Genomic DNA, 20,938 nt, shown 5'->3' with positions numbered 1-20,938 from the left:
CCAAAGAACATCCTATTAATTTATGTCTGACTTAACGTAATCTGCCTGCATACTCAGGCTAGTATTCATACTTGAATTTCCCCCTAGTATACCGCAAGGGGAGCAGTAAATACACTCCCCTTACTTAGAGGCAACGGAGGTCGCTCTTCTCACTGATTCACTTCCAATTTTCTATTTGCTTTTGCTAAAACGGAGTGGAGATGAAAAGAAGTATATGTAGACCTCTTATTCTTATAACGACGATGAAACCTTTAGAACGCTTACGGTCACGCTCCCGCACTTCGTTCAAGTTGTAGGCTTTCGCAATCTTAGAAAGCACCAAAATTCCCATAGGAACACTAGTATTTTTGTATGGCTGCAACGTTCTATAGAACCAAGTCAATACTTGAAATGGTATTTTCTTATTTTTTTTTCGCATCTTCCCATTTCGGCACGACCTTTTGAAGATAAGTTTAATGCGATAAAAAGATAAGACTTTAGGGGTTGCTATAAATTGAGGAGCTTAAGTTTTTATTGTTTCTCTTCGAAATAATACGTTTGATTGCGAATTCGCGGAAAAACTGTTAAGATTATAAGATGACCTTTTTTTTGGTTCAGAACCCTTTTTGATCTTTATCTAACTTATTCATTTTTTTCTAAATAATCCAATCAAGGTGTTATATTGTTTTGGAGAAATTGAACATTATACAATTATTTTGTAAAAAAGAGTACCTCTTGCTGAAACGTAAGCGCTTTCTACGGATCTTTGTTTAGGTTTTACAAATATCGGGTTGAAGGGTCAAGGGTGTAGAGTTTACAGTAAAACTCAACATATCTTGCCGTATACTTTTTTGCAACTACTACAAACTACCATTTATTAGGGCAAACTATTTTAATCAAACAGGTGCATATGTTTTTTTTAATTATACAGTATATTGCTTTTCAACTTTGAAAACATTTTATTGCTTTTAGCGGGTTACAAAGGCTTAATTGTACTAAACATAACACATTCAAAGATGTATTTTCACTCCAGTGTAACTTTAAATTATAGAATGAAATGTGTTAAGCCAAACTGCTTTTTAAAACACACAAAATTATTCAATGTAAAATTTCTTTAAGATCGTCGAAGTTACGGTAGCGCAATTAATCAATGTAAAATTCCGTGTTCCAGAAAGTATTTTTTTATTTGTTTATTTTGTAAGTCGTGAAACATCCAACTCTTTGTCGTAAATTCATTACGTTTGTCTGGTGCTGTGTTTGCCTATTTCCAACTATTAGTTCTTTGGTATTCACTGTGAAACATTTCTTAGATACGTCTGAGAACAGCCATACCATTATCGTAACGTTAGTCTGGTGCTACTTTCGCTTGCTATTTCAATCGCTAAGTCTGGAAGTATCGATAGTTCAACATAGAGTATCTATAAACCTAGTAGCTTCAATAGGCCAAAAATGACGTCGAAGTCCTATTTTTGGGAACGAGACAGAAAACGCATCGTGTTTCCTCTTAGTGTTGATAGGTGGCGCTATTTTAAACGTATCATGACTCATTTTGGAGACACAATAGGTTTTTTGGCCTATTAACTATAATTTGTAAGTTACAAGAAAGACTGGAGTAGTCCTATTTGACTTAAAAATAAATATTTTTGAAGCTATTTAATAATGCGTTGTTTAGAGTTTTAGCCAGACCATAAAACCAAGCTTCGTTTTACGTTAATTTTGCCTATTTTTTGCCTATTCTTTAGGAAGGAAGTCGCTCTTTGATCTGGTTGGATTTCTCCGAAGCAAGTCGCGTATTTCCTTTTTTTCTGTATTTCAAAACGTTGTTGGTGGTTGCGTAATAGGAGATGGGAACTCATCATCGGTGTTAATCTTCTTTGTGAGTACCAATTTCAATATTTTACTATTATCGTTAGAATTTCGGTATATTTTATTCACCTGCTGAAACGTTCTGGCCATTCTACAAATACTCTTAGAAGTAGAAATCTAAAATGTAATTACCTGATTAAGCCTTGGCTTAAACAATAGTTATTTCAAATTACTAAGTAAGAGGGGGTTTGCCTCGATTAAGTGCATGGAAACGTCAGGGATTTCGAAGATGGGTGATCAATAATTGTCAGAGAATTTTTAATTTGACGTGGCCTTTTTAACTTTCTATCATGAACTATCATAGTACGTGCTTACAGAAGTGTATAATACTTCTCTTCGAGAGAAGTGTACCACAAAGCGGGGTAATTGTAATCTGATTCTTAACAACATCAGTAGGGTTATTAAACCGAATCACATATACGCGATAAATAGTTCTTTCTAGTTCTATTATCGCTCAATTATTTGCCTAGGCGCGCTTATGTATTTTTGACCCACGTCAAGACGAGGTTTGTGGGTTGATTGCTGAGGATTTAGTAAATACCAAATAGTTATAGAATTCACCCTAGCACGGTGCCATGTCCATCTGAAGTTTGTTAAGCAGGAGAGCAACAAAAAGAGTGAGCCTGGGAAGCATCATGTTACATAAATAAAGTATTAACTTCCTTCTTCCATTATCCCCTTCTGCAACTAGTCATTTTCAAAAAATAACATTCAGACTTTTCTACAAAAAAAGTTGGGCAAAAAATCCTTTACACTGTTATGGAAAACCTGGAAAATTCGGGGAAATTCTTTATAAAGAATTTGGCCTATTTTTACCCCTTAACCGAACCACTAAACTACAGAAATGCAAAAGGTAATTTAAATAATACCTACCATAACGGTCGTAATGGTTGAAAAGAAACGTATCTTTGTGTTAAATTTTCCATATTTTTCGTAATTGGAGCATTATTTAGGTGAGAAGCGACTTTTATTGCACGCCTCGTTTGTCGCCAAGGCTCAAATTCCGTTGGCGTTTAAAAAAATTCCAGCTACATTGTAGGCGTAGAACTGTCGTGGCTATTATAATTTCTGGGTGTTCTTTTGGGGTGGTACGTAATGTAAAAAGCCTCGTTTGCCATAGCTCATTACCCAAAATTCTAATCTAGTGCAGCCGCTCGTTTAACGTAAACAACGTTTAACTTAAACGAGACTGTAGACTTTGGCTGCGTCCATAAGATTATCATGTCTCTAAGTTCACAAATATGGGTTACAACTGAGCATCTTCCGCAGGCTACTGTGGCGTTAGAACTCGTAAAGCGCTAAGATCCGAAGACAGAAAATTTGAAACATCTGTCGCGGTGCAGCCACCAAGCGGTCGAGACGATTACTAAATGGGTCACATAAAAAAATCATCCAATGGAATAAAGGAGATTTTTACGTTTCGAATAGGCAAGCATTGGGGGGGGGGACGAATTTTACTTAAGCAACCCCAAAATCCCTCTCTCTCTCTCTCTCTCTCTCTTTCTCTTTCTCTCTCTCTCTCTCTCTCGTGAGATAGAGGCGGTTTCAGTCCTGAAACGTTCTAAAAGGGATGAAAGAAACGCTAGGCTAGGCACTACAATTTTGTATTGAAGTTGAGGTGATAAATGATACGGAAAGAGTATAGGGTTTCATTAAAGGGAACCAGACAAACACTATTGCCTAGCCATATCTCTACTTAGAGGAATGATAAACTTATGCTGCTTCTTTAGGGCAACTTCGCTTTCTTAATAGCATCGGTCGCGCTGAATAAGAGTTCACGACCCTTCATATTTCCAGCGCTTTGAGTTTAAACAAAAAGGGTACGTCAGCTCCGATTATACTTGAAATTTATGAATAAGCTCGCTTGGTAACTAGAGAATTACTGAAGTTTTCTAAAACTTGCGAGGAGATGTTTGCATTGAGGACTTAGAGGGAGACACGGTGTGTTTTGTATAGATTTTTCGTCGTTGACACAGGTGGTAGGGTTTACTTTCAGATGTTTTAAGTTGGGAGTTAGGGTTAAGGGGAGTGCAGAACGCCTCCTATTGGCAGGGTGTTCTAAAAGGGCGGCTGGGCCGAAGTACAGTCCCATGACATTTTTTGACTCCAAAGTTATGATTAGAGTGTTTTACCGGTGACCCCATAATTAAATTATTGCTGCATTCATTATTTGTAACACACTTTTGTCGGTGGTTTAAAGAAGTGGTTAGCACTTTCGCCTTTCAGCAAGAGGGTCCCGGGTTCGATCCCGGACTGTGGCACCGGGTGAAAAACCTGGGTACAAACCCTTCTGCGTAGAGTTTGCAAGTTCTCTCCACACTTGTTAAAGAAGTTTTCCTCCGCGGTCATACCCGGTTTCTCCTATCCATCAAAACTGGCCTAGGTTAACGGTAATAGTTAGTATAGGGCGCTGTCGGTTAGCTGTGGCATAGGGGCTAGCCACCACCTCTCTATGCATTGAAATCGTGACCCATTGAAATATAGCACACTGGGTGTTATGGACACGAAACAAAGCTTGATTATTATTATTATTAATAATTATTATTAACTACTTAATTTTTGGATTGAATCTGAATTGAAAATTGCCACCTCGTCAACACCAAAACATTATCCCCTTCTGATAACACGTAGCTAAAAACATCAATCATATAATTATATTTGCCTAATTATTCCTATTACGCTTTTTGACGCCAACCCCTTAAATGTAAATCAAACTTGTTACGCAAATCTATCCTATGTGATTCAACGAACCGTTTATTCGTGTAGATGCAATCTTTTGCATGTCCTTAGAAATACCGACGAGTTGTTTTGGTATTTTACACGTAAAGGTTCTTAGGAAATCATTGACCTGGACTTTTCACAATAGCTGCTAAATTGGCTCCGTAATATTTATATTTATAAATAAATAATACAAAACTGCGTACGTAATTTCTATTCAGTATGTGTATTATTTGAAGTAGCTCTTGCGTGGATAATTGAATTCTCTCTCTCTCTCTCTCTCGGATTCGATTATAAAAGGGTGCTCGATTATATGGAATGAATGAATGAAATAACGGGGTGCTACCCCCCTCCAAGTGGAAAGAGAAAAGAATCAGCTTGGTCCTTTTCCTTATTTCCCATTGGAATCGATCGATTAGTGGCTAAATCGACTCACCATATACTATAAGGCTTTCCTTAAGGCAAGCCAAACGATGGTACCCGACCGTCTTCGTCAATGGGCCGAACCTCCGAGTGAAATATTCCCTCATTTCTTATCCAATCTTCAAAGGCTTATTCACAAAAGCAAATAGAAATAAATGAGAATGAGTCAATGTATTATGGGCTCAGTTTACTTTTTTACAACACTTACTATAGTCTAGCTTTCCTTCTACCTTGTTTAATCGATTAATAAGAACTTCTACTTTAAGACGCTGAATGGTCACTGGAATTGGCTTCGGTTTAAACAAGAAGCGATACATAGTTTACTAGAGGGAAGGTATAAATTCGACCCACATTTCTAGCTTTATCTCCAGTCCAAACGTATAGTAGGTCCGGAGTTAATCCCCGCCTCTAAATTACAACCAGAATCATCTCATTGGTTCTTGAAAACTCATGCACGTCAACGCGAATGACGAAAATTACAGTGTATTTTCCGACTGAGGAGAGGCGAAATAGCCCGGCCTCCTTTTACGTCCCCCCTTGTATTTTGAAAGGGGGACTGGGACTATAGCGAGCGAATACTTAGGCATCTTATACCGTCTCCCTAGTAAACTAGATGTCCCTTCTTGGTTTAAATATGAGTGAACCATTAATGGTTTTGTGAAATCTATGGGGTAAAATTTGTATTAAGACGACTTCATAACGAGTACATGCTTGTATATTTAGGAAAAGTATGGTTTAAAAGGAAAAATATTGTTTCCCAAAATTGGGGTGGCCAACCTTTTCGGCTTAAGGACGGCAAGTTTCAAATTTGAAATTAAGGGCCGCAAGTTTCAAATATTGAAATTAATAGCACAAAAATTAGGAACATAACCACTTTTTTATTTAAGTCTGATAGTCTGAGGGCACAAAGCGCGGGAAAACAACTTTCTAAATTATTAAGATTTAAAGAGGGGAAATAAGGGATATAAAGAAGAAAAATGTAACCAAATCCGAAGATTGTATACTATATAGCGGATGTAGCATGTCCACGAGAAGAGATGTAAGAGCTTTTAATGGAAACAGCTTTCGAAATTTCCGAGACTTAAGCGCGGACCGTAAAACAATTAATGGGAAATTAGGTTCGCGGGTCCCAAATTAAAACTCGGCGGGCCGCATGGAGCCCTAGGGCCACGTGTTGGCCATCCCTGTTTAACATTAACCCCCTCTGTTTTCGTTATATTCCACAGTATGAAATTGAAGTAATTCAATGTTCGTGACACAACTAGATGGGTCAAAACGTTGAGCCAGGAAAAATTAGCCAGTTATCAATTTTTAATTTGGTGGTGATTCAACGTGTCCAATTTCTGTTAATCTCACGACCCAACTAGTTTACTCAACTCAAGTTGACTCATCGAAATTAGTCAAAAAGTTCTAGCATCTGAAGATGCCTTAAGTCTTCCATGAAAACGCGGGAAATGTTATTCTTGTGAATGGGCACTTTTTCCCCCCATTTGTACTAAGAGAAAAGCGAAGTTTGTAGGCAGAAATTGTTAGCGACGGAAAAAGGGGGTCCAAGGAAAAGATCGAAAGAATATGGAGAATCGAAGAGTAAAAATTAAGGGTAGCTGATGGGTGGTGGGCGTTGTCTCTCTCCCAGAAAGAAAGAAAGTAAAGTTTCATCGTTTGTCAGTTGCAGACAAGACGGAAAACCGTTACGATTTGGAATTAACATCCGGCGATGGATGACTTTGAGTTCCAAAAAGGGAAGGCCGAAAAAGAGAGTTGTGAAAAAAAGGAAACTTAGGATATGTGTGTACTTTCTTTCATTCTTTTTCTGTAGATAGTCTTGAAGAATCTTTATACGGTTAGGTTTTCGAGAAGGTATTAGGCTTTCACGGACCCTTCGTGTTTTTCAAGGGGTTAAAGGATTCCAATGTAATTCCAAAGTTATCCACGCCGGATAAAGCCTAAAAAAACGAGCATATATTGTCCTAAAAAAACCTTGAAGGTTTTGCGGTTAAAACCATTCAGATGAAACTCATGTTATACGAGATTGTAGTGTAGTGTAATGTTACGTTGTGTTTCTGAACATCTAACCATTATGGCATGGTTTATTTAGTATACACGAATATCCTCAACAGCCTTGAGACGTCAGGGTTTCGAAAATGGGTGTGAGTTATCATATCAGTGAAAACACAGCTTTAACACGCCGATGCCTGTCCATGGGTTGGTTATTTGATTTGAGAGTGGATATACTAATAACATAAAGTTACTGGATTAACCGCACCTAGCATTGAAAAAAGCTCTTGGTTAGGTTTCCAAATCGAAGTGAAACACAACCGTACTGCGGTAGTCTTTTCGGGTAATCGTTCATTGGCATAAATTTGTAGCTGTCTGCTATTGACAATTAACTTGGGGGAAAAGATGTTACTACGTCATCGCGAAGTAGTCCATGAACGACGACCGGTAGAGACTAAGTACTGTTTGACACAAAGCAATCCTTCCGATTCCTTATTCGACTCTTACTCACTAGTCGGTGCTATTGGTTATGGAGCAAAAACAATGTCCGCGTTTCAAGCTCAGTAAACAATCCAATATTTCACTAGTTATTAGTATATCCATGATGCATACTCTGCCTTACATTGAAGAGAAATATTAACGAGTTACTTACATCAATTCCTTACCACAAAAACAAAAGATAGACGGTATATTTAATCCACGTAAGGTAAACATTTGTCGGAACACCGACCTCTTAAGTGAAAGTTCAATCACTGAAAGAATGTGAGACACTTTGGAAAATATTTTCTGTCTTGGAGAGCTTGTTTGTCTTGGGGTCTGGAAATGGGCTGGCCAGAAATTGGTGGGCGGAAGTATTAGGAAGAAATACTCTTAATGTTATTTAAAGAAAAAGGAAAAAAAGAGGAACGAGAAAGGAGTACGTCGCTTTCTATCCGAACCCCTTTTTCTCTTGAAATCTCGTGTTTCTTTTTATACTATCGAGAAACTAAAGTACCGAATTTAAAAGTTTCGCTTGGTAGGAGCACAAATGACTTCCAAATTTACTTTCCTTCTCTTACCATAATCCTTGATTTATTAGCGCATTCTCGCAGACTTAATTTTTTTTTCCCTTTTTTGCTTTTGGATAGTGGTTCTTATTAAAGTGGTAGTCTTAATGGTCAACGTTCGTTTTGTGTTGCGATGAAATCAAATCGTTTTAGTGCGTGTGGCATTGTGGAATTAATATGATGTCCAAGTTATATCAACGCCTTTCGGTGGCGTGATATTTTCATACAAATGCCCAACCCCTCGAGTAAACGCAAAGAGTTAAGAATGACCTTTAACCTCAAAACCTCGGGCCACATTTATATTTTTACAATCACGCTTCTTTAAAATGTCCTTAATCGTTCATAAAACAGTCTTAGCGAAATTGATTAAACATGAAAATCATTACGATGCTTAAAGTATTTTGATCCTCCACTTTTTAGCAGACTTTGATATCAAAAAGTGCCTTCCTATTTTATCTTCTGTGACTATCGCTTTAAAAACCAACCCAAACTAGGGTTCTTGGTCCAAATGGTCCCCAAATGTTATGCTATTGGAAATGTGTATGGGTACTTACGGGTTAATGCAAGTACTGTACCATTCTATGTTCAGGAATGAAGAGGGATCGGTACTTAATTTTGTAAATTGCTCTGGTAACGTCGTGTAAGAGTAGACACAAAAGCATTTGTTTCTACTTTAATTTCGAATTCAATTTTAAGTTGAAAAATATTTTGTACCTACTTGTTGAGGTTTCAAATGTGTAATTGGAATGTTGTATGTAAAGAAGGGCCTATATGCAGCCCTCAGTATCGGGACATACAAGGGGGTTGACCCAAAGCCGTCTTTGTGCATTCTCTGGACCCAAAGAGCCTAGAGCGAATGCGCCCTAAAGCGAGATGGAAGGCAATGTTAGGCAAACAAACGAACAACTATCCACAATTTTGAACGCGTTTTGTCATCATCAAGAAATATTGGTAATTAAATTACAGCGTGTTAATTTTGAAAGGAAAGCCATTAGTAGTTGTCATTCTCTACTGACAAGACACGATTATGTATACTGGCTCTTAAAATTGATACTTCTCCCTTTACTAGAGAAAAAAACCCATAATAATACATAAATCATTTTTTGAAGTACTGAGAAGTCAATTACAACGATAGACAATTTTGAGTGACAATGTCATCCAAGGAAAAAAAATGCGAAAAAATATGGGATACTTAGAATAGATAAATGCCTGCTTTTCAAAATGGACATTCGTTCAGGCGAACGGTTACGTTAAAGGGGTACTGAACAACTAGAGATAGATTTTTTGTTAACAAGAAGGAAAGACCATCTGCCATTTCGGATATTACTTACAGAGAAACAAACACACAGCCTGGGCTAGGCCGCCATTTGGGGATTCTCCCTATTGCCATGAATCACCGCTAGAGGCAGTGCGAGTTGGCCGGGGAAATTTATTTTCCTTTAATAAACTATTGTATTAAAAAAGGGTTACCATATTACATTTTAATCATTGGAACGTCAGACACGTTTAATATTGGTGTGAAATGTCAGGGAATTTTATAATTTTCACAAAGGTCGTGGAAAGGTCAGCCAATTTCATATTAGTTTCAAAGGTAATTTTCTAATAGTAGTAATAGCATGAAGTAAAATATTTCATAAAATAGGAATTTTCAATTTTTCTACAAATAGAATATGAAATTGATTCAGGGATAGCAACTTAGACGTTCATAGTAATCCTGGAAAGTTCATGGAGATTCATAATAGCCTAAAAGTAATTTTCCAAAAGTATTATTTGCATTCTTGAACTAATTATTATATTTATATGATCACAAGATTCTGAATTTCTATAAATGAAAGTTAGGCAAAATTATTTTCGACAGTCAGGCAAAACCTGTTTTTGAAATAAAAAATCTGTGATAGCTCTGCTGTAATAATCTTTAATCATTTTAATCGATAAATATAATTCATATTTAAGCTTCATTATCACTTTAAGGCCAGGCGAGTAAAGGGGAGGGGGGGTTTGGCGTTAGGGGGATAAAAAAAGGTGAAGTGAATGTCACTTACGCGGATAAGAACTATAGGAAATTGAAATGTGATATATGGAGGGTGTGTTAACGCTGATAGCGAAAGATGGCTCGCCGAAAGAGAGACAGTTTTGAATGTTTTTCGATTCTCTTTATTCCCGGGGATGATTGAAAAGTGGGGAAGTATAGTGGGCAGTCTCTTCGCCCGACATTTTCATTTCGATAAAAGTCAGTCTGCCCCAGAAGTCAATAGGAACTGCTTTTCGCGAGAGAAGTTTGCCACTCGTTATACCTGCAATGCTTTCCTTTTGAAAAATAGAACCACCCATGTCGTTGAATTAAGAATTAGTAGAATGTAAAATGATAGTAGAATTAATGAATAATTGCAATTAATTTAGTAAGAATCAATTAATTGTAGGAAAATCAGTTGATATTAATTGTAAGAAATATTGCAATATCTGACTCTTCAGTCAATTACTTAGACCTGCTCTTATTATCGTTGTTTTTGGGTTTGTTTAAAAATAAAAATTAAAAGTTGTGTTATTTTCACAAGAGTGCTTCGTAAGTTCAAAACTATTAAACCAATGTAAAATCTTCAAAATTAAAAACAATGGAAACTGTGGACAATGAAAGTATAAAGATCAGGGTTCCAAAAACCCTACCCACCAGGTTTTTATTGGGTTTTTCTATGTTTTATAGGGTTTTTGATTTTACTATATTTAGCAGTTGCGTAAATTGTAGTACTTGTAATTAAAAAGTAACTCCGTAATAGAAAGAATCTGAAAACTTTCATAAAAAAATGTTATTAACCAATACTTTTGAAGTTTAAACCATTAATATCTTAAACTATCTTTAAAATGAAATTATTTTAACATTTAAGTTCATCAAAATTGAATATTTTTATTGATGGGTTTTATCAAGTGGGTTTTAATGGTGGGTAGAATCCAATAATTTAAAGCCCCCAAGTTTTTGAATTGGAAGAACGTTCATACTGACAACAGAGGTGTAGAGTTGATAATGCAAACGACAGTAAAATGTACTTGCGAATAACGTGACTACCTTCTCACGCAATATTTTTCGATGAAAATAAGGTTGCATCATTCATTGTTGGTAACTTCCCTCCTGAGTGGGATTTCGTATTGTCTTCTGGTCTGTCCTGCAGGATTTATTTCAGTCTGTTGGGACCAAAATAAAGGCATGTAGGCTTTAATTTATTTTATGCAAAGTAAGGCCTCTTTTTTAGTGTCATCTATAAAACCAGTCATTAGCGAACGAAAACAGAGCAAGGACGACTGAGTTCTTTAATTCGCAAATGGGAAATAGTTTAGTTGTTGCTAGGTGCGAAGGTAACTCTCCGAAATTATAATTCCATTGGTTCGAATTACTTTATTCTTCGGAGATAGTCTTCAGTTAGTAACTTTACGTGAAAAAAATGGCGACACAAATATTATTATTGTTAGCTCTACCACAATTTTGTAAGAAATGTTACATTGCACTTCCTATACTTCGTAATGCTAGAGACTTACAGCTCGAGTTAGTTCGAGAACGAAAAGCGAGAATTGAAGTCCTACACTCGGTGGTTAATTTTGCAGTACTCCCATCTAGGTCCAATTTAGTCTGCATTACTAAACCTTTGACAGCGCCTCACCAGGTGTCGCTTTACCTTGAATCTATGACCTTCGTCACTTCATGACAAACTCTCGGCAAAAGTAAATAGATATAAAAACAAAAAGTACACTTCGTTGAAACTTGCTCAAGCCGTGTAATATGATTAGCCCCCATTATCCTAGAATAGTGTCGACCCCCTCTTGCTTATGATTATCTTCCCGACCGTGGCACAGGGAACAGTCCGTGAATAGGCTCATATTGTAGCGGATGCTAGCTCTAGTACCAAAAATGAACGTTTGGATCGCCAGCATCATGTACTACTTTCTATAAACCTATGACGCCAAGAAGCTCTTCCCTGATTGGTTAATTCGTGCAGGGAGTTGAGAGGAGGGTAATTTGCTTCTCAGTTTACATGTCGTCTACAGCCCATGGCAGGGAATTGCTAATGATGTGTACTTTTGGAATTTATATCTATACACATTTGCTCTCAGTAAGCAGTGACAAACTTAGGAAACGTATATTGTGAACTTACAGTTGTACGTGTTCCTGATTCAACAAATACTCATTTACTTCAAGGGTATTACCCTTGTTGATCGTAAGAAAAACCAATGCAGTTCATTTCAATTATTGGTCCATTACAACTTTTCTTTGACATACCTACCATGATAGAGACGTTTACAGAAATCGTGGAGCAAAGGCCAAAAATATTCTTGGTTGGCAAGATATTGTTTGTATTTCTACAAGTCTATTGGATTGTTGTTTCTATTCGTATCCAGGCAAGCAAGAACAGAAATAAAGAAGAAGAGTTCGTTTCCTCTTTCGGCGCTCGAGATTCTTTCTTTTTACTTCCTCTCTCTCTCTCTCTCTATAGTAACGTTTGAAGCTAAGAGTAAGAATATTTGGTAGCCAGGAAAAGGAAGAAAAAAGGAAATCACTCTAGTCCAAGCTAAGGCTTATAAGCAATTGAGCGGAAAGTGTCTGCTGAAAGAAGGGAAAGAATCAACGAATTTCATTACGTTAGGGTATAGGAAAGCCTACCCTTTGCCTTGCCTAGTAAGGAACTAGGCCCTAGATGTCTAGTTCCCCCAGGAATAACCAACAAGGACTTAGCCAGTATTGCGCTTATTCTTTTTTCATCGCTTTTTTCCGATTCGTACAAAGACAAATCGTTGCTTGGGACGTACAGCCATCTCGAAAATGGAGTTTGTTTTTATGCTTACGCCGTTTGAGGAAATGTATGATATGGTTGCATCGACATTATTTTTGCCTAAACAGGTTTTTTTATTAGACTATTTCGGTGTAACTAAGAGGGAAAGATAGAGGGGGTGAATCTCTACCTTCAATATTGCTTTTGGCGCCTGCGCTGTAGTCTTTGTATCATGAGAGTGCGCAGAGACGGTTAGAAATGTATCAACCGTTTTGTATGTCTCGATACTGAAGGTTGCCTACCCCATTTTTTACGTCGAAAAGTTCTATACAGGCTAAAATTTTATTTTTGAGTTCATTATTGCCATAACCCTATAACACACTTCACAAGTATGCGTTTGAACTGTATTTTGTGATAATGCTTCGTTTATTAAAGAGAAGAAAGGCGTCTCCTGGTGGCTTATTTATTAAAAATAGGAACCATAACCTACTGATATCTCTATCTCTACCCGAAACCCCACTCGATCAAGAAAGATCAAGCAATGAAAGCTTAAGCTTGGTCGGTATAGAGGTTCAACTTCTCGAAACGTAGCAGGTCCAGTGTTTATTTTTAGGCGTTAGTTTTAAATGCGCATGATCGGTGCGAAACACCCCACGTAATGCGCCTGGTAGTTTAAATAGAGAAGTAATTTTAATGGAAGTATAGTAAAAGTATAGAAACGTATTTAGGCATACTTGAAACCATGATGAAACGTATTTAGGCATACTTGAAACCATGATGAAACGTATTTAGGCATACTTGAAACCATGATGAAACGTATTTAGGCATACTTGAAACCATGATGAAACGTATTTAGGCATACTTGAAACCATGATGAAACGTATTTAGGCATACTTGAAACCATGATGAAACGTATTTAGGCATACTTGAAACCATGATGAAACGTACTCGTATGCTTAGAAATAATTGTGAACGATGTCCCAGTTTGATTTTTCTTTGGCACGGGGCGAGCGAAGGAATTGTAGGAAAATCGCGGATGGGGATTAACCTTTATCGCATTCCCTGCGGACGCTATAGTAGTTTTTTGGAACCCTTCCGCCCGAATCCCGATGCTGTATGCTTATAGCTCGCTTTTATAGTCTCACTCTGGGTTAAGAATAAGTTGGGTAACTTAATGGCGACTCAGTTATATAGGCACGTGAAAATAGTCGCTAAGTATCCGATGACTGCTAAAATAGCCAGAGTTAACTATAGGAACTCGTGAAATGCTAGCTGGCCCTAGGAAAAGGATATTCAGGCAAATCAGAAAGGCCACACGTGAGGAATCAAAACCACTTAGGATTTCCTGGAAGCTGAATTGATTTAGCTTGGACGAATTATCTCAGAAAGAAAGATTGTTCTGTATAGAAACGTAGCAGGTCACGTGTCTATTTTTTTGCGTTAGTTTTAACTGCACATGATCGGGGCGCAACACACCATTTCCTTACGTAATCGTCAGAAAATTGCCCACTATTGTTTAAGCAAGACACTTAAAAGCTTTGATATGATTCGGGTCCTTCAGGTAATTGGTCAAAGAGGATAGATAAGCCATCATCGCATGGGCCGCGTGCCTTGCACTGTACCCTTTTATTGTCTTTAGTGGCCCTCTACTTTCTTCTTATTGAATTATTGGTGCTGAAAGTAAATCTGGAAGTACTTCCCTTTTTCTTTCTTACCCCGCCATTGAATTACCTAAAAGCAACGAACCATGCACCCAATTTCCCAAGGTGCAATGTGTGACTGCTCATTTTTGATTCGTTCATAGTGAGAGAATAAACCGATTCGATGGAAACAAAGAACAGAAAGTCCAGCGGTTACACCACGTTACTCGCTTAGCAAAAGCGAGGATCTTGCATTTGCGTTTCCTGTTGCTGACCCTTTTTCATTATCGAAACTGTCTATAAACCGTTGTTTCTACACCTTCGTAAACGGTCGAAGTGGGCTGAAGACCGTTTTGTACCCACTTTTTACCTTCATAAAGGAGAACGTTGTCTGCCAATTTCCTGTGATCTCAATGGACTAATGACCATTTTTATCCACTCTTTACCATCTTAATGGACTTGAGGCTGTTTTTTACCCATTTCATATTGAAGACCGTTGCTAACTCACTTTTTACCATCGAAATGCATTGAGGATCGTGGCTCACCCAATTTTACCATCGAAATGTATTGAAGATCGTGGCTCACCCAATTTTACAATCGAAACACATTATAGATCGCTGTTTAGCCACTTTTACCATCTAAATGTGTTCCAGGCCGTTGCTAACTCACTTTTTACCATCAAAATGCATTGTAGATCGTTTCTTAAACAATTTTTACCATCGAAATGCATTGTAGATCGTTGCTTAGCCACTTTGTCCTGAAGTATTTTCTCCAACTAAAATATTGTATTTGAATAAGCCCCTCTGCCATCTTTTAAAATGGCGCCCAGAAAAGCAACTAAAACATCGTGAGAGGATAAAATGTGTGCTTTCTAAGCTTTAACCCATGTCCGCCAGTTCCATTTACAAGTGAAGTTCTTAAAATACTTGTGTTACTCACAGATCTCTTTTGAGAAACCTATGAGAAATTTCCTGGAATTTAGAATATTACTTAAGCACTCCTTGGAAAGGAAATGAAATTTGCATTGCTCGTATCTCGAATTGACTCTTTTAGGCTGCTTCTTAGAAACGATAAGGAGCGAATTAAAATAACTCTTTGATCTGGAGTTTCCGAGTTGGAGACCCAAAGACGGGCAAAGGTTTATCTCTTAGGCAGTCCACCCTTTTTCTTTTTTTAAAAATGAGGCTAATAACCGTTATTTATTTCTCTCGAGTGTCAATAGCAGCTTTAGATAAAGACTACTTTTAAGAATTTTTACGCTTCATGAATCCGGCTTCCGAATTTTTCCATAAGTTTATCATAACAAACGGTATGAAGACTTTTGGAATTCTTCGAATTTCAAATGTATTAAGTTCATTTTTTCTGAACATATGGCGGGGTGCAAATCTTCCCATATATCTAGCCGGGATAATTTAGTTCAAAGGAGATATATTCCACCAGGGATAGATTTAATTTTAGAAGTAGGAATGGAGAACATCTGGGCGCGCGTCAAAGTCCCGGACCTTCCTCCCCGGGACGGAGGGGTATTAATGAAGAGACGGGTCATAGTCACAGAGGTGAAAAGGAATTACGTATTTTTCTCCGTCCCCGTCAGCAACGTCATCAAAACGTAGTTTAAGTGAACCAATAAGATAATTTAAACTTTTCGTAACGTGTTGGAGGGAGGGGCTCTATACTGGGCTATTAGTCGGACTGAAGTTAATACTAACCTTCTCCATTCCTACTTCTATAATTAAATCTATCCCTGATTCCACTAAGCAATGTTTTAAACTTCGGCTCAAATACGATTCAAGTAGTGTATCTTGGAAACCAGCTTCGATTAATTTTAAAATCGGATATTTCTTGCTTAACGGATAATCGAAACCATTTCCTATTTATCGATTCAAAAAATAAACTATGAAACTAATCGACTCGAAAATAAAATTATTCAATTTATCAATTCGAAAATTAAAATATTCCTTAAATCGGTTCGAAAATTAAAATATTCCTTAAATCGATTCGAAAATTAAAATATTCCTTAAATCGATTCGAAAATTAAAATATTCCTTAAATCGATTCGAAAATTAAAATATTCCTTAAATCGATTCGAAAATTAAAATATTCCTTAAATCGATTCGAAAATTAAAATATTCCTTAAATTGATTCGAAAATTAAAATATTCCTTAAATCGATTCGAAAATTAAAATATTCCTTAAATCGATTCGAAAATTAAAATATTCCTTAAATCGATTCGAAAATTAAAATATTCCTTAAATCGATTCGAAAATTAAAATATTCCTTAAATCGATTCGAAAATTAAAATACTCCTTAAATCGATTCGAAAATTAAAATACTCCTTAAATCGATTCGAAAATTAAAATACTCCTTAAATCGATTCGAAAATTAAAATACTCCTTAAATCGATTCGAAAATTAAAATACTCCTTAAATCGATTCGAAAATTAAAATACTCCTTAAATCGATTCGAAAATTAAAATACTCCTTAAATCGATTCGAAAATTAAAATACTACTTAAATCGATTCGAAAATTAAAATACTCCTTAAATCGATTCGAAAATTAAAATACTCCTTTAATCGATTCGAAAATTAAAATACTCCTTTAATCGATTCGAAAATTAATTTAATTGATTTGAAAAGAAAATTACTCAATGGATTCGAAAAGTAAATTATTTCATTAGTTAATTCCAAAACTAACCAAATAATTCGATATAAGATTCAAGAACTCAACAAATAATTCGATTAATTTAATATTTGAAGGAAAACTTAATGTATTAAAACGCTTCTTAAATGCGAAACTTGTTAAATACCTCAACCTCTGTAAAACCTTTCTCCAATATTTTATCTACAGGTTATAATTACTCTAACACCAAATATTTGGTTCATGTTCTTGTTGGCGTTAATAGGTTCTTTACTGTTATTACCACTTATGCTGTTTACTATCTGTTTCAAACGATTAATTTTTCAGAGAAAATACTTTTCCGCTGAATTCCAACCAAGAATAATTCCCACGTGGTTAGACATTGACGACATCGGCGCCATCTTTATTCATTATAATCGCGTACTGTTTAATCTACTGGGATACTTTAATCAAGTTAGTTTTAAAGATTTTTCGCCCAATTTATCCAATTTGTTAGCTATATAAAGGTTAAAATGTAAATCAATTGGAAATATATTTCGGTAAGCCTTATCTCTTATCAAAGTTGACCTAGCTATGCAGTAGTCTTTCCCCCATGGAGTTTCATTACTTAAGCCACTATTTCGGTTTCTGTATATTCCCACGTGGTCTGTGGATATTTCCTACTTTTCGAGGGGTAAAACGCTAGTGAAGTCTCGTGTACAAAATTAGTAAAAAGATTAGATTTAGTTGTGAACTATAGGGTGTTTCTGATAAGTCTGGCATAAATTAAGGGAGATATTTTTTAGTGGATTTTGTGTCGAAAATGTTTTATGACATTTTGTCGTCCGGGTCACTGTTTTCGAGTTATGATTACTTTATTGTGTTTTGGGGATGATGCCTTAATTAAATTAGAAATCATTTGTCTTTCAGTTTCTTAATTAAATTTAATTGGTCATCCGTTACATACTCCGATCTTAACTTGAAAACGTGGGTCGGACGATGAAATGTCATAGAACATTTTTGACTCAAAATTGGCCAAAGAACATCCCCCTTAATTTCAGACAAATCTTTCTGAAACACCCTGTATATTTAAAATAGGAGATAATCCGCAAAATCTTTTAAAATTCTTTAAAGTGTTATGCAATAGCTTCATTAGAGAGTTTAATTTAAGAAAAACCGCGTACGAAAACCTTTAATGAATTAGACTTAAGATCTTTCTAGGCCTCTTTTATATCGTTATTTTTTCTCTAAAATAGTTCTTTTGGGGAATTCCGGGCGTTGGGATATTTTTGGTCCTTGGTGACGATAGATTTCTTAGTGCAGGCTTAGTTTAGTGGCACGTGGTGCAGACCTTTTAATTGTACTTGGGTCTGTCTAGGCTTAGAATATTTTTGGTTCTTCATAATCAAAAATTTCGTAGTGAAAACTTGGTAAATGTAGTTCGGTTTGCTTAGCTTCCCGTACTAGTTTTCACGTGCGAAGGTTTCCTCTAGTACACCGCAAGGATGCAGTAAATAGTTTCTTTACACGGAGGCAACGTGGATCACGTGGTTAGCTGCGCTCGCCTTCTTTCCTCATGCACTTTCTGTAACTGTTTACTTTCATCAGTGACTTGCCCCACGTTTTTCCTCTAGTTAAGATAAACATCAATTTCATCGGCCAGGTAATATAGGTCGGGTGAGACGTACGTTTGTTCGTTGACACTACCCTATACCCAAGAGGTAAACATCCATAACGCTTGACGTAATCCTACGGAGCGAGCGAAGAGACCCTACAGTATGTCTCTTCGGACCCCTAACTGTAATACGCCAAGCCATAAAGCCAACATTAATATATGGTTGGTCCCGCTGTTTATCCTGGTAAGACAGCTTTTCTAGGGCCGCGAAAAGCCTTTAGCGTTGGGCTAAAGTGTCAAGAAGAGCTAATTAAAATGATACGTCACTTCCCTCCACCCATTCAGTTTAGCCGGCCCATGTCCTCCGACGCCTAAATCTGGCTCAACTCGTTTCAATGCGTAAACACGACCCCTGTAAACTATTTTCGCCTTTCTCTTGTAACGACGATCCGTTAGGATTATGAGGGGGTTTCAAAACTCAGACTGTTTCTGAGGTAAGACTAGGACTATTATCCTGGCGCCAAAAAGGCGTAACTCAGTTTTGGCTATATTTCCTTTGTCTAACCCAATTTTGGCAATATTGTCTTCGTCTAACTCAATTTTTTGCAATATTGTCTTCGTCTCACTAACATTTTTGGCAACATTATCTTCGTCTAACTCATTTTTGGCAACATTATCTTCGTCTAACTCATTTTTGGCAACATTATCTTCGTCTAACTCAGTTTTGGCAAAATTATCTTCGTCTAACTCATTTTTGGCAAAATTATCTTTCGTCTAACTCATTTTTGGCAACATTATCTTCGTCTAACTCATTTTTGCCAACATTATCTTCGTCTAACTCATTTTACGCAACATTATCTTCGTCTAAATCATTTTAGGCAATAATACTTTTCAACTCTACCCTATTTTATAAAGGTTGCTGGCTCGTTATAAATATTCTTTCAACCCATACTTATGGAGAGTATTATTTGGGTATGATATTATTAATTTATGGCACAAAATATAAATTTACTATTGTATTCGTTTCTGTTTTGTATGAAATAATGTTTTTAGAGATCTGGAAAATCAAAACAATCGTAAGTTAAATTAACCATAGTTCTAATAACAAGGCATTTAAGCAGGAATGTAATTAAATCTAACCAATCGTACTTTACGTAACCTATTGGTATGGTATTAGCTACGTTTATTAAAGGATTCCCTCAGGACTTGAACTACATTCCGATACTGTTTACATAAACACAGATTCGAAGCATTGTAACTAAGTTGTTTGGACTGTTACGAAATACGTATCAATTAGTCTAATATAAACTAGGATTAAGTCTATTGATAATTAACGTTCTGATGAGAAAATATTGATTTTATTAATGTTCATAGCCATGGAGTAAATTACATAAGACCGATTTTAGACCTATCTAGTTTAGTAAGGGTCAATGGTTTCAGTTTAAATGTAATAATATAGCTATCACTGTTTTTTTCAGTAAGCGATATCCATTTAAAGGCAGTTTAAGTCTTTGTTTTGAAAATTCGAGGTATGGCCTGATGTTAAAGTTCACATCATACGGTGTCTACGGTTTTTAACTCGCGAAGCATCTCATTGTTTAAAATATAATCAAACACATTGTCTTATTATAATTACACATGGTGTTTCTGAAAGGTTATTGTCAAAAATTAAGATGATGTTCTTTAGGTGGTGATTTTGAGTCTAAAGTGTTATATGACATTTTGCCGTCTGGGCCAGCGTTTTTCGATTCGAAATCTCCTAAAGACCATCTCCTATGATTTTTGACAGGCATACCTTTCTGAAACACCCTGTATATGTTTGTAAAAATATACTGCGAACTGGGCCGGAAATAAGCACAGGACAGTGGACATTGTCCAATAAAATTTTAAAATGTCCCGTAATTTTGTTAAAAATTAAGGAGGTCATTGGACAGTTTGACCAATAAAGTTTTGATAGCTTGACTATGGAGATGCTCCCCCCGTGGACAATGTCCTATAAATTTTCAGGTCAAACAGGGAGTTACTGGACACATGTCCTATCATGTCCTATAAGAAAATGTTCTTATTTCCGGCCCTGACTGGAAACCTATTGTCTAGCTTTTCCAGTAAATACAATTGCGAAATATGTGGAACACGTTGTGTAATGAATTTCCTAGATATTTATAAATGAATGCAGAATATTCAGTTAACATAACCGCTTTCATAATATAAAACGTTATTATGAAACTTGCTTTATTTCGAACCTATGGGACATTGGATCACGTTTAAAATAAACCACAG

At 36.4% G+C, this 20,938-nt stretch overlaps 1 long non-coding RNA gene across 1 annotated transcript in view; it reads left to right on the top strand.

Annotated features, from left to right (window-relative positions):
* Positions 1–20,938, top strand: part of LOC149718427 (uncharacterized) — a 220,420-nt gene that overhangs the window by 170,884 nt on the left and 28,598 nt on the right. The window contains exon 5 of the long non-coding RNA XR_016370404.1: positions 1,722–1,855. This is a non-coding gene — a long non-coding RNA (uncharacterized LOC149718427). The remainder of the gene's footprint in view (positions 1–1,721; positions 1,856–20,938) is intronic.

The sequence above is a fragment of the Phalangium opilio genome, unplaced genomic scaffold (genome assembly GCF_054372755.1).
Source record: "Phalangium opilio isolate 3A_F unplaced genomic scaffold, DU_Popi_V2 ptg000002l_1, whole genome shotgun sequence".
In the NCBI taxonomy this organism is placed as follows: domain Eukaryota; kingdom Metazoa; phylum Arthropoda; class Arachnida; order Opiliones; family Phalangiidae; genus Phalangium; species Phalangium opilio.
Note: the sequence above shows the minus strand (reverse complement) of the source record. Positions and strands in the feature narration are given on the sequence as shown.